The sequence below is a fragment of the Peromyscus leucopus genome, chromosome 6, assembly GCF_004664715.2.
Source record: "Peromyscus leucopus breed LL Stock chromosome 6, UCI_PerLeu_2.1, whole genome shotgun sequence".
Classification (NCBI taxonomy): Eukaryota; Metazoa; Chordata; class Mammalia; order Rodentia; family Cricetidae; genus Peromyscus; species Peromyscus leucopus.
In genome coordinates, this window is record NC_051068.1 from 42071823 (window position 1) to 42084845 (window position 13023).

The 13023-nt window shown below is 39.4% G+C and overlaps 1 long non-coding RNA gene across 1 annotated transcript; it reads right to left on the bottom strand.

Annotated features, from left to right (window-relative positions):
- Positions 1 to 547: 547 nt before the first annotated feature.
- Positions 548 to 8730, bottom strand: LOC119088271. Its single transcript, XR_005091895.1, has 3 exons — positions 8620 to 8730; positions 6889 to 7384; positions 548 to 637 (listed from the first exon to the last, which is right to left on the bottom strand). It is a non-coding gene; the product is annotated as an uncharacterized LOC119088271 (long non-coding RNA).
- Between the last annotated feature and the right edge of the window lie 4293 nt (positions 8731 to 13023).

Sequence of the window (13023 nt, forward strand, 5' to 3'; positions counted from 1 at the left end):
CAAACCCTTCCTTGAGTTACTCTGGTCAAGTATTTTGTTATAACAATTAGGAAAATGACTACTATAGGTCCCAACATGGTTCATCTGGAAGCTGCTAAGCCTGTCTCAATATCTGTTTTTCTCCTTCTCTGTTACATAACTCCCAAGTTTTATCTCAGCACATAGTCACCTAGCTAGAGGTGACAGTTTCCCTCCAGGAAAGAGTATGCAATTCTATTTCAGCCAGCATATAAAAGCATTTACATCTACAACTTTGAGTCATGTATTTAGAAACAAGAATGTCTCCTCTCCAAGGAGCAGGCTAAAACTTCCAGAAATTGTACTGGTGAGCAAGCTTCAGGCTGAGAAGGTAACGTAAAAGCATACAAGGAACCACCAGGCCCCTGGTTAACTTCACCTCAGGTTGTTAAATAAGAAAGAAATAAGCTACATACATACATACATACATAGAGAGAGAGAGAAACATTATATATATATATATAACTCTATACAGTTATATAGAGAATTTTATATCTATAGTTATATAGTTGCATGTACTTACATAGTTATATATAATTCTAAGTTGTGGTTTTGGTGTTCTTCCCTTGGTGGTTCATTTGCTATGGCGCTTCAGAAGGCATTATAAAGCTTTACATCTCTGGAAAGAAGAAACAGGGTTTAAATATGTATGTAAGGATGACCAGAGAAACACCTGTAAAACCTCAAGGACTTGGTAGTCAATGTGGGGATAATATGCATCAGGAAGACAAAATATATCATTAACTCTCAGATATTATACATTACAAACTACATGTTGGGCTAGAAATAAATTCTATTTAGAGTTTAATATGACAAAGGGAATTATATTTAAGTAATTAAATTTACTGTAGAACAGAAAAATAAATAAAAGTTTAAAAGCAGTCATATTTGTCCAGGTAATTAACATAGTTGTCCCTCATTATCTATATGGGACTGATGTCAAGGCCCCTGTTAGATGCTGAAATCCAAGGGTGTTCAAGTCCCTTCTACAAAATGGACAGTATTTACCTATGTCCCATACACACACTTACATATACTTTAACCATGTCTAGATTATTCACAGTACCTAACATAATATAAACAACATGTAAATACTTGTTATCCAATATTATTTAAAGAATGATGATAAATAAAATCGATTCAGTACAGGCACAGCCACTGAAGGTTGAACCACTCGCTCATATCCACAACATAAGACTTTGTGCTTGCCAGGCAGTGGGGGCACACCGCCTTTAATCCCTGCACTTGGGAGGCAGAGCCAGGAGGATCTCTGTGAGTTTGAGGCCAGCCTAGTCTACAGAGCGAGATCCAGGACAGGCACCAAAACTACACAGAGAAACCCTGTCTCAAAAAAAAACCCAAAATAATAATAATAATAATAATAATAATAACAATACAACTCTGCGCTTAACTGTTTTAAATCTGTAATTGGCCATATCTCTTTGTATAAAACCTGCAGATTCAACCACTTCATTGTACTGGTTATTTTAACAAACACTCCAAAAATCTGAGAACACAACAGAAGGTTTTTTTTTCCTCATACAAAATAAGCACATGGAGCAGGTTTTTTGAAATTATTTTCCTCTAACCTGTCATTCTATTACCTAAGCTTTTCTTAATATTTTTACCATCAAGTTAAACATTCTTTATTTCACCCATATGGATGGGTGGCGAAAGAAAGAGCCTCAAGACCCAGACTTTTCCTTCACTTTTACTTGACAGAAACTAATCAGAAGTAGGCAGGCGTCAATACAGAGATACATAAATGGTCAGAATGCTGCGAATAAGAGACTAAGTGTTCAGCCCTCAAGGGACATCCTTATCAACAACAACACCCCTGACAAACTCGGGGGACGTCATAGAAGAGGCAAAACAAAGAAACAAACAAAAATCAGGTAAGAGCGTAAATAAGAATAGGGTGGAGTGCTGTGAACTGACAAAGATTGTCTTTTGGATAAAACATGCTGTTGCTGTCGTGAACTAAGAGCAGCTGTGGTCGCCTGAATAAGACCTGTACAAGATCAAGCAGGCTATTTGTTTTTGGTTTGGTTTGGTTTGGTTTGGTTTTGGTTTTTGGTGTTTTTGTTTTGTTTTGTTTGTATAGAGGGGTCTACTCCTTGATGAGGCATTTTTGGTAGTTGACAGCTGCTGGAGAAGGGAGAATCGTCCTTTTCTGAGAATATTCTCACTGGTTTGTTTCCCACACTGCAATGGGTGGCCCCACAGCCACGCACTTATGGGAAGCACTAATTGGACTGAATGGGTTATCAAACAACAACAAGAAGAAGAGACATGAAGCTGGAAGAGAAACATGGAAGAAGATCTGGGAGAGTTGGGGTATGAAGTGGATAGGCTCGTATTTCATTGTGTGTATGTGCAGAATTCTCAAGAATAAGGAAAATTTTCAATAAAAAGAAATTAACATGTGCAGGACTGGGAAACATGGGTGGCTCATAAAGTACTCACAGTCTCATCTACAAAACTATTTTAATGACTCTGCTAGGCAACATCTAAACATTCTTTTTAATTCAGTATCAATTAAACTCCTGGTCTTAGTATAGTCTACAATGTGTTCTACAGTTGGAAGCATTTTTCTATAATTTTATGAGAATTGAAAGATTAAAATTAATTTTAATTTACTCATTGAATTAAAAATCCTTAAGAAATGATAATAATATATTCTCTTGTAGCTCCAACAAAGAATTTATTTTTCCTTTTTAAGATACACTCACAAGCATGTGTGCAGGGTTAATGATCTTCAAGGAGAAGACAGGCTGGGAGACAGGAGACAAGCTCTCAGTCAGGCTGTCTCTCACTACTGGCTAATTGGAGTTTTATTACCTTCTCTGGGAATAAGTAAGAAAGCAAAATACTAAGTATGAGAGAGTAACCAAGATAAATAAATGTCTGCTATACCTAATATCCGATGGCTCACAAATTTAAAATTTTATATCCTTAACATTATTGATATTCCTAGAAGTCAGGGCATCTAAAAAGCTTCCTAGTCCTTGTCCATGCTTACATCTAGATGGCCTACCCTACTTCATATTAAATGTGCTGAAATGTAGTCATATTTTATATGGAATGTAAGTTATGTGTAAGTATATAGATGTTTTCATATATTAGTACCATTTTTAGTTTAAAACATATTTTACTCCAAAACTGTGATGTACTTGTCCTTCAATAAAATACTTCTTACATCATCACAAAGTGGATTTCAGTATGACATATGTGTCATTCTCAGGCATGGAAAATATATTAAAATTCTTCATTCTCTGACAACAGTGCCCATACATGTGCTCATGGTGCTCATTGGTGCTACATCTCCTCAAGCACTGTGGGCCCCAGTTTGGTAGCTCTTGGGTGTTCCCCTAATGTGATTGTGGGAGCAAACTAGTCATATGTAAGAGACTACAAAGATTTTAAAAAGCATTTCACTTTCATAGGAAAAATTATTTACAGTAGACAAGCTATTATAAAATGCCAAGTAGAAACTAAAAAAAAAAACCTAAGGGTTGTCAGAATAAATGATCTCTTAGAAGTAGAGATTCACTGGACTGAGCCCTTACTATAAAAGGTTAGCCAGTTTATTCAGTCTTGGCTCCAGATGACCCATCCAAAGAAAACGGTCCTGAAATGTGCACCTGCCACACTACTCAGGAGGGCATCCAGCTAGAGACAGTACTGAGGCATTTGTGAAAGGAACAGTGCTTCTTCTAAAGATGTGTCTCCAAGTGTCTCCTGACCCTGAGCCGAGAGCAAAGAAGTCAGCGCTAATAAATTTGACTCAGCACAGCCAGGCAAGTATGCACTGTACTGCGCACATCCTTGGCTTCCAAGTCTTCCTTTATATGCCATCCTGGAGTCGCAGATGAAGACTTAAAACAGTTAAGACTGTGGCAATCCCAAAAATTCTTGTTAGTGGATTAACTAATATGTAAAAATAAAAAAATAAATCACTATTCCTGACAATGTAAGCTTCCAAATTGTCTGTCACCCTGTTTGACCTGGTAGCTAAGAAGGTCATCATCCTTTCGTCTTCAGAGGGAAGAGAAAGGCTTCTTCCTTCCTGACACTAATAAAGCTGTGTGTTTATATGATACATGTCTGTAATACTAGCTTCATCAAGAAATACAAAACTAATGTAACAAGCCCTGTGCTCCAATGCCTGTGGCTCATGAGCCATGGAAAACAAACAGGATGACATTACATTCCCACCCTTGAACACTATGCTATAACTCTTCTTTAATCCAGAGTTATAAATAAAGTCGTCACGAAAGACTAGTTTTTAAAATCTGTGAAAAGTATTTTAAAACCATGGCTCATTCTGAAATCAACTGGGTTTGGCAAACATCTCACTAATTACAAACCTATTTTGTAATTTGGAATTAAGCCAGACTGTTAAGATCGTCTACACAAAACAGTCCAGGCTAATAAAGAAGAAACCAAAAAAAAAAAAAATTAGGATGAACCCAAGATGAGGAGACCAGATGCCTAACACCTGGTAGTTAATGAAGATCAAATTGAATGGTAAAAATAGCTAGAGGAATGGTTGAGGCACATAGTAATAAACTCCATGAAGATTATTTACAGAAAAAGAAAGAACCCTGCAAGAAGAAAAGAACCCAAACTTCCCAAATAATCAATTCCAAATCAGACAACTCAAAACTAAGTCACAAAGGACCTCAGCTGAAACACTGAATTGGAATTAGATGGGAATGGGAGAAAAAGCAGAAAATTCACTTCCTGTACGTATGCAAAGAGAAACTGGGAATTAAAAAGTTCAATTGTCTTCTTGCTACTTCTTAACAACTGCCCAAGGAAAGACAGTAGGACCAGAAGAAGTAGAACTGTCCTGAACGATGATGCTGTGACCTTGAGGCAGTCAGTTCATCTTAGTGTGCTGTGAATTTTCCCTGAGAGACTTGGACAAGGTCAGGTCTAAGATCTGCTCAAGCTCCACACGGTAGTTCAAAGAAACATGTTTGAAGTCTCAGTGTAAGTTGTAGTAAAAACAAAAAAACAAAAAAAAACCAAAAAACAAAAAACAAGAGAATTTGTTTCTGGTCGTTGGATTAGCCTGTGGTACCCAAATACAAACTTCTCATTTCCTCATTAGGACATTATTCCTTGGACTAGAAGACAATGTGACTGCCCACATGACAGTGTGAAAAATTGCTTGTAGCTTTTCACTGTGCTTTGTTTTGAGATAGATTCTTATTAGTACAGGTGTAACAAAAAACATCCCTACTTTATTGCTAATGGTCACTGGTTCACTTTTCTCTCCATCATGACCAGTCCCACAGTAGCTGAAGTCAGTCCTTGGAGCCTGATACTCTACATCCATGGCATTAATAACATTCTTTCCCCAGTGTTTTGTTCCAGCTTTACCCCCACGCATATACCAGGAGTGTCCATGAGAGATGTTTTTGTGTACACAGTAGAGGATTCCCTAGGAAGAAGAGGCAAGCTTTTCAAGAGCAGGTACCTTTCTCTGCTCACACACAGAATAAGAGTTTAAAATACACTAAGTAAGTGACATAAAACAAAGACCTAACAAAACTTGCCATGTCACATGCCTGTGGGACCCCGCTGAGTCCTCCAATAAATAGTCCTACCCCCCAAGAGTCATTGGATGTTCGAGTGACAATCTTCCAGATCAAAGCAAAACATTAACTAAGACCAAATGCTTTAAGTCTAAATTCTAGGACTCAGGAAGACCGAGAGTAACGCAGAGTTCTCCCATTTGCACAGTGCACAGGTAGCCAGCCCTATTCTGCATCCCTCAACCCCTTATCCTCAACTGCTGTAATACGACACTACATAATTTTCATTTGTTTTTGGTCACTAGTGTGGGCAATTTTAAAGCCGAAGGGATAAAAGAAAAGGAACAGTAGGGAGGAAGGGCATTTCTATTTTTAAGTGTTGCTAACTTACAGGTGCAGGTCTGGGAACGTTGAGTAGCGTGTCTCGTTGGAGCTACAAGCTGTCAGATCTCCATTTACAGACATGGAAAACAAGCTTTGCAGATGTCGGATTGCTCAAACATAGTTACTCAGCTGGAAAAATAGCAGGCCCAGGATTTAAATGCAGTTTCTATTTACCTCTTTGCAAAAACTGTTCAAGGGGTTGGAGAGATGGGTCAGTGGTAAGCGGGTAAGCTGCACAAATATCAGGACCTTGGTTCAAGTCCCCACAACACATGTAAAAGCTAGCTGTGCCTATAACCCCAGCATTAGATACAGACAGATGCTGAGTGCTCACTGGCCAGTTAGCCCAGTCCAAAAGACAGACTTCAGGTTCAGAGAGAGATCCCGTCTCAAAGGAGTAAGGGAGAGAATGAGAGAACAGGAAATTTGACATGGTTCTCTGACTTTCATTACCTGCACACATGTGCTTTCACCACACACACACACACACACACACACACACACACACACCTTTTAGAAGCATATTTGTAGTTGGGTGAAATATTAAATATATTCAAAAATTCCACTCTTATTTCCATAGCTGGTAAATTGTTCAGTTTCTTCCACTAGACCCTGCACCCTGCCCCTTCAGGGTCCAGCTCAAAACTCCCAAGACTATTCACCCCACACCCTATCATTCCTTCACAATGGTATGACGCTATTATCATTGCATTATGTCTCCCACAAAAGCGGCTGAAGTCCTAACCCTCAGCACCTGCAAATGTAATCTTACTTGAAAACAAAGGCTTTACATACACTCAAGTTAAGATGAAGTCCTTAGAGTGCCCCCTAATTTTATACTGTTGGTGTCCTTGTAAGAGGGACACGGAAACACATGTGTACACAAATGTGTCTGGTGTAGCTCAGCCCGGCCTGAACCTCCTGATCTTCTTGCACCCACCTTCTGAATGCTGGCATTAGCTAGCACATCGGCATCTTCAATGCTGCTGCTACTGCTGCTGCTGCTGCTGATGATGATGATGAAGATGAAGATGAAGATATTGTTCTTTCAAAACTAGAGCCCTATGTCCCAGATTGACGTCAAACTCGTGTAACAAAGCTGGCACTGCACTCCTGACACTCTGGCCTATATTCCAAATGCTGAGATTAAAGGTGTACGGCATCTTCCTTGGCAACTTTCACTTTTTAGTAGACTTTATGTTTCATCGATACCACAAGAAGATGAAGGCAGAGAGAGCGCGATGTGTCTATAAGCAGAGGGTTGCCAGATTGTGAGCAAGCCACTGAAGCAGGGAGGTGACAGGCATGAAGAATATGTTACCTCACAGCCCACGGAGCATGCTGACCTTTATCTTGGACATCCAGGTTTCAGCACTGTGAGCCAATACTTTCCTGTTGTTCAGCTGCTACATCTGTGTTGCCTTATTTCAGCAGCCCTGGGAAACCATAAGAGCTGTTACTCATTTAACCCTTATAACACACAGCAATGAAAGAAACCATACAGCACAAAAGTCCTTAGAAAAATCAAAGACTCAAAGGGGAAAAGTAATCCAATATTTGATCAATATGCATTTATTCTACCGTATTCAAAACATGAAAGCCAGCAGAAACAACCAACTGTTTTAATTATATTAACTGCTCATAATATAAAAGGTTTTGGTATGAGAAGTTATTTTAATGACATCTCCGCATTTATTCTCCAAGATCCATGCGTGGGATATTGAAAATTATATTTTCAATTCACACAGGAAACTGCTATTACTCAGAAATGGAAAGATCCTTAGCTAATGAAACTCGGCCATAAATCAGCTCAGTGCAGACAGGTTGTGATAGTAACGACGCAGGCAACGGGCAGGGACATGCAAGGGCAAGCAATAGATAATTTTACACTGTAGGAGTAGCTTCCAGTGAGCCCAGCCAGGCCACGCGTTCACATGCATAGCCAGATTGCTTAAGTGTGCAACAGGAACAGAATTTAAATAGCATTTTAAAATATTACATTTTAGGGACTGGAGCTAGGGCTTAATGGGTGAGAGAGATGGCTGTGGGAGCGAGAAAATCTGAGAACAAATCCCTAACATCCACGTAAAAGCCAAGCATGGCTGTGCAGGCCTGTAACCGCAGCACTGGGACACAGAGCAGAGGGTCCCAGGAACTCCCTAGCTGGACAGCCTCATAGAAAGAGAACGCAGGTTAAATGAGAGATGCTGTCACACAAAGACTAGGTGGCAAGTAACAGAGGAAGACACCTATGTACTCCTCCGGTCTCCACAAGGACATGCACCGTACATGAACCCAAATACACATGCACATGTAAGCTATAAACACATACAAACAGGCATACACACACTTTATAAAATCCAGAAAAGATTGCACTGTAGTCAACCTAATTTAATTTCCTGATAAGCACTGAAATTCATTGGCAAATTAGTTAAAATCTGCTAGAACTGAAAGAGCCTCACTGTCTACTCCAAGAAAAGAAAAGAAACCATGATAATGGGCTACAAATTTAAGTGAACTGCCCTAGTCTGTATTTTTCTGTGTCTGTCTCTCATTAGCTACCAACCAAAACATTTCTCCTAGCCCCAGCTCATTGGAATGTATTATTTAAGAAACTATTTAAAAATTTACTAAGCAGTTATTAATTTTTTATTTGCTCAACAAATGTTACCTTGCTTCCAGTGTGGACCAGACACTGTCCCAATGCAGGGTGGTAAACAGAACAGGTGCAATTTCTGTCCTCATAAAAATAACCTTGAGATCACACGCACACTTTCTTTGTTGCAAAGGAACCACTGAGAAGTAAACTGTTCCCATATGTTGTTTATGGCTGTGGCAATGGCCACACCCACACAAGAGCTCTTGAGTCACAATGCAAGATTCAACACAGCCTTCAAAGTCAACTGTGACCTGACAGTCAGATCTAAGTAAAGTAAGGAGCTGTTGTCTGTCACAGATACCCACTGTCTTCTTGCCCAGAACCCCTTCTACTGAGGATTTTCCCAGTCTCCATGTGGGAGCCAACTATGGCCTAGACAGCTGTGCTTCACAGGGAACCTATGCCCGAACATTCACATTGTGAGTAATATTTAAAATCTAGCCTGTGTTATCACCACTATAATTGCAGTAAAAGCCAGGTAGCAACTAAGTTTATTGTCCATTAAACTCTAAACTCTAGAAAACATTGATTTTCATCCCCATTTTTTTTCTGTAACTTAAGTCTATTTTCAACTTCAAATTACTAACCTGTGATCTTAGTTGTCCTTCTGTGCCTGTTTTAATTTAGGCAGGGGAGGGTGACGAGAGAATGTGGGTGCATATGTGTGTATCAGTATATGTGTGTATGCTGGTATACATATATGTAGAAGTATGGGTGTGCATATATATGCTGGGTCATATACATGTGAAGGAATCAGTATATACATGTGTATCAATACATGAATATGTATTGATGTACTTATATGGAGGTGTAGGTAAAGGTCAGAGGCCAACTTCAGGTATTCATTTTCAGGTGGCATTGGCCTTTTGTTTTTGAGACAGTGCTTGTCACTAGAATCTGGGGTTCACCAACCAAGCTGCACTTGCTGTGTTAAAAGCCCCAAGAATCTCCCTGTCCCCTCCTTCCCAGCCCTGGGATTGCAAATAACCACCACTATGCTTGCCATGGATTCTGGAGAGCACTTTACTGGTGAACTCTCTCCCCAGGTCGCTTCTGTCGTGTAGTGCTCCACTTCCCCTCCATCATGTTCAAACCAAACATGCACCTCAAAAATAAATAAAACAACACCTTCTTGAATCTCTTACATATGAGACATGCTTCACTGAAAGCTTCAGCAATAGGTACTGATGTCTATCATAATGACACAAACACCTGAAATTATCAGCACACCTATTCTGTCTTTGCTTTGCTCTGCCCTTTTACTCAACTCCCTCCCCAAGCCTCTCTCTCTACTAGTGAACTCCCTTCTGTTCATTTTTCATGCAAAGAAACTGACCCATTTTTGTTATTACCAGAACTTTTGCCAACCTATTTCCTGTTCAGGAAACTATCAAGATCTTTTCCTAAATAAAAGCAAAGAAGATTTTGGATACTCATTGATGAGTTTTTTTCCCCCCATCCACAAGACTATTAGTCAAGTTTCCTGGAAAAACACAGAAAGGATATCATCATGTTGAGAAGACTTAAGTGAGCAGGCAACATTTGGCAGGATTTTAAAAGATTAGTAAGTGTCCTCAGGCTCATTGCAATGATAGCGTGAGTGTATCATGAGCAGAGGAGATGACATAAGAAAGAACAGAGTAATGTAAGACAGAACATGATAGTCCAGGGATGCCCTGTGTAGAGTCCCAGGTCAAGTTAACAAAGAATCCTGGTTGTAAGAGAAAGGAGTAAGACTTTGAGATGAATACCCCAAAGGCTTAGCCTTTATCATATAAACAGTCTGTGTTTTCAAGTGTTAGTTCTAAACCCACCATTATGGCACATGCCTACAATCCCAGCAGTCAGGGGTAATAATGAATTTTAGGGCAGCCTGGGATATATAACAAAGTCTTGTGGAAAAAATCAACTCTAGAAATTTGAACTGACTCAACATACAATAATAGGAGCTTAGTATGACAGGCACAGTGGTAAGAATTAAATGTTCAGAACAGTAATATACTGGAAGAATCTAGAGTAGAGCTTCCTACTGAGAATATGGAGGGAAAATACACCATGTTCAGCTGAGTGTGCATGACAACATGGGCCCTTCAGTCTTTGTGGGAATGAAGAAAGGCTGGGTTAGTTGTTTGTCTCTATCAACAGCAGACTTTGTCATTGACATCAGCGTGCAATAACAAATATTATATGCCATGGACACTATGCTGGGAAGCTCTCTCAGAGGAGAATGACATTGCACAAGTCCAGATGAGCCGTGTGAACACAGCTGTGGCAATGGCAAGAAGCACATGAACTTGGGAGCTATTTATGAGAGAGAATGAACAGATGTTAGTAATTGAGTTCTTCAGAGAAGTGAGCATGAAAAAGAGAAAAATGGATTCAACACAAGAGGAGGATAGAGAGGGAAAACTTATGCCATGAACTTATATCACGGAGGAGTAGAGCCATGGTGGAAAACTGAAAATGACTGAACCTGGTCCTCGGAGTGAGATTTTATAGGCAATGCCAAGTTCCAATTTGTAATTTATTTTCTGCTCTGTCTCTATCGCATAGAGCTTCCCCTTGTTGTTCACCCTCCAAACATGAACTCAGCAGTCTCGGCACTCTCAAATGGAAAGACAGCAAGATAACACGGGCTTGCAATTCTGCTGTCACGTAACCTGAAGATGTCTCTCACGGTGGAGGACTGGAATTCAGCAGTTTACGACATCGCAGTTAAGGATCGATGGACTCAACAAAGCAAGAGTCTCCAAACAAGTCCTGCTACTCAAACTATTTAAGAAGCAAGCATTTTCCCAGGAGAGCAATCTCTGTCTCCAATTAATTGATGAATAGGAATTCCCTGGCACAAAGGGCAAAGTCACTGCTCATTTTCAATACTTCTCCTCAAAACAAAGTTTTTCTGGAGTGAACAAAAAATGTCAACTTGGCTTGTCCATATTCCTGTTGTCATAGGTGTTCTCAACTGTCACTCTCAACTAGAAAGTTATATATTTGTATACACATGTATATATTTTATAGAGAGAGAGAATTCTCACATCTGTGGTTAATTTGAATGAGAATGGCACATATCAGCCCATATATTTGAGTACTTAGTCACTAGGGAGTGAAATTTTTAGGAAAGACTAGAAGCTGTGGCCTTGCTGAAGGAAGTGTGTCACTGAGGATGGGCTTTGAGGTTTAAAAAGCACCTGACCAACCCAGATCTGATATCTGTCTGTCTGTCTGTCCGTCCGTCCGTCTATCTGTCCGTCTGTCCGTCCGTCGGTCCGTTCGTGTGTGTGTGTGTGTGTGTGTGTGTGTGTGTGTGTGCCTGTTGCCTGTAGATCAGGATGTAGAGCTCTCAGCTACTGCTCCAGTGCCATGCCTGTCTGCTTCCTGCCATGATGATAATGAATTAACCTTCTAAAACGGTAAGCAAGCCCCCAATCAAATGCCTTTCTTTTTAATATGAGAGTCATGGTGTCAGCTAAAAGACAGTGAAGCAATGCTTTTTAGTTCACAGCAATAAAACAGTAAATAAGACACAATCTATAAAGGAAAAAGGAAAGAATGCATATTAATGAGATTAATATACTTGTTTATTAACACATAAAGAACAGAGTATTAGCTTAATATTAGTTCTAGGATATTAAGCATCATCACTTTCCAAAATTATCAGTATTTTGATTTTATAGTATCAATTCTGAGAATTCTGCTTTGCATAAGCACAAAATTGCAGAAGCATGTTTAGAGCCATTAAAAAATATATTGGGAATTCTGACCTAATCCCAAGTCAAAATTCATTTAACAATATTTTATGAAACTCACGCTAGCAACTGAAGCAGTAATTTAAAAAAGAAAAACAATTATAACAATACAATCTCAAGATACAATAATTTGACACTTACATGCTCAGGAATGGTAGTATGAAAATATGAAACCATTGTTTCCATAATAAAGACATTATGTTTCCCTAAGAACAGAAAACTTGGCCTATACAACAGAATAAAACACTGCAGTTCATAACATACAATTGTCTTGAATTTGCTATTGTTTCATGGCATGGTGTGATGGTATGCACAATTAAAAGTGGGAAGGCTGTGTTTCGCCCCAAGCTTGTAGGGAAGTCACGTGTAACAAGGGTGTGCACTGCCCAAATACCCTGATTCATTGTGCATTTGATTTTGAAATAATTTTTGGTCATTGTGTATTCCAAAACCTTTACTGATGCTAAAGTTTTCACAACCCCCACATTCATTCTATGACCCCATGTAGGCTCTGACCCACACTTGTAAGAAAACCTAGTAGTCTAAAGCCCACTCTGGTCTTACAGTAGCTGTTATATCTCTTTTACTAATTCAAAACAAATTCTTGTAAGCCCATTCCCAGTGTAGAACACTTTACCAAAGTCTCTTCCACCATGGAGACTCCCTT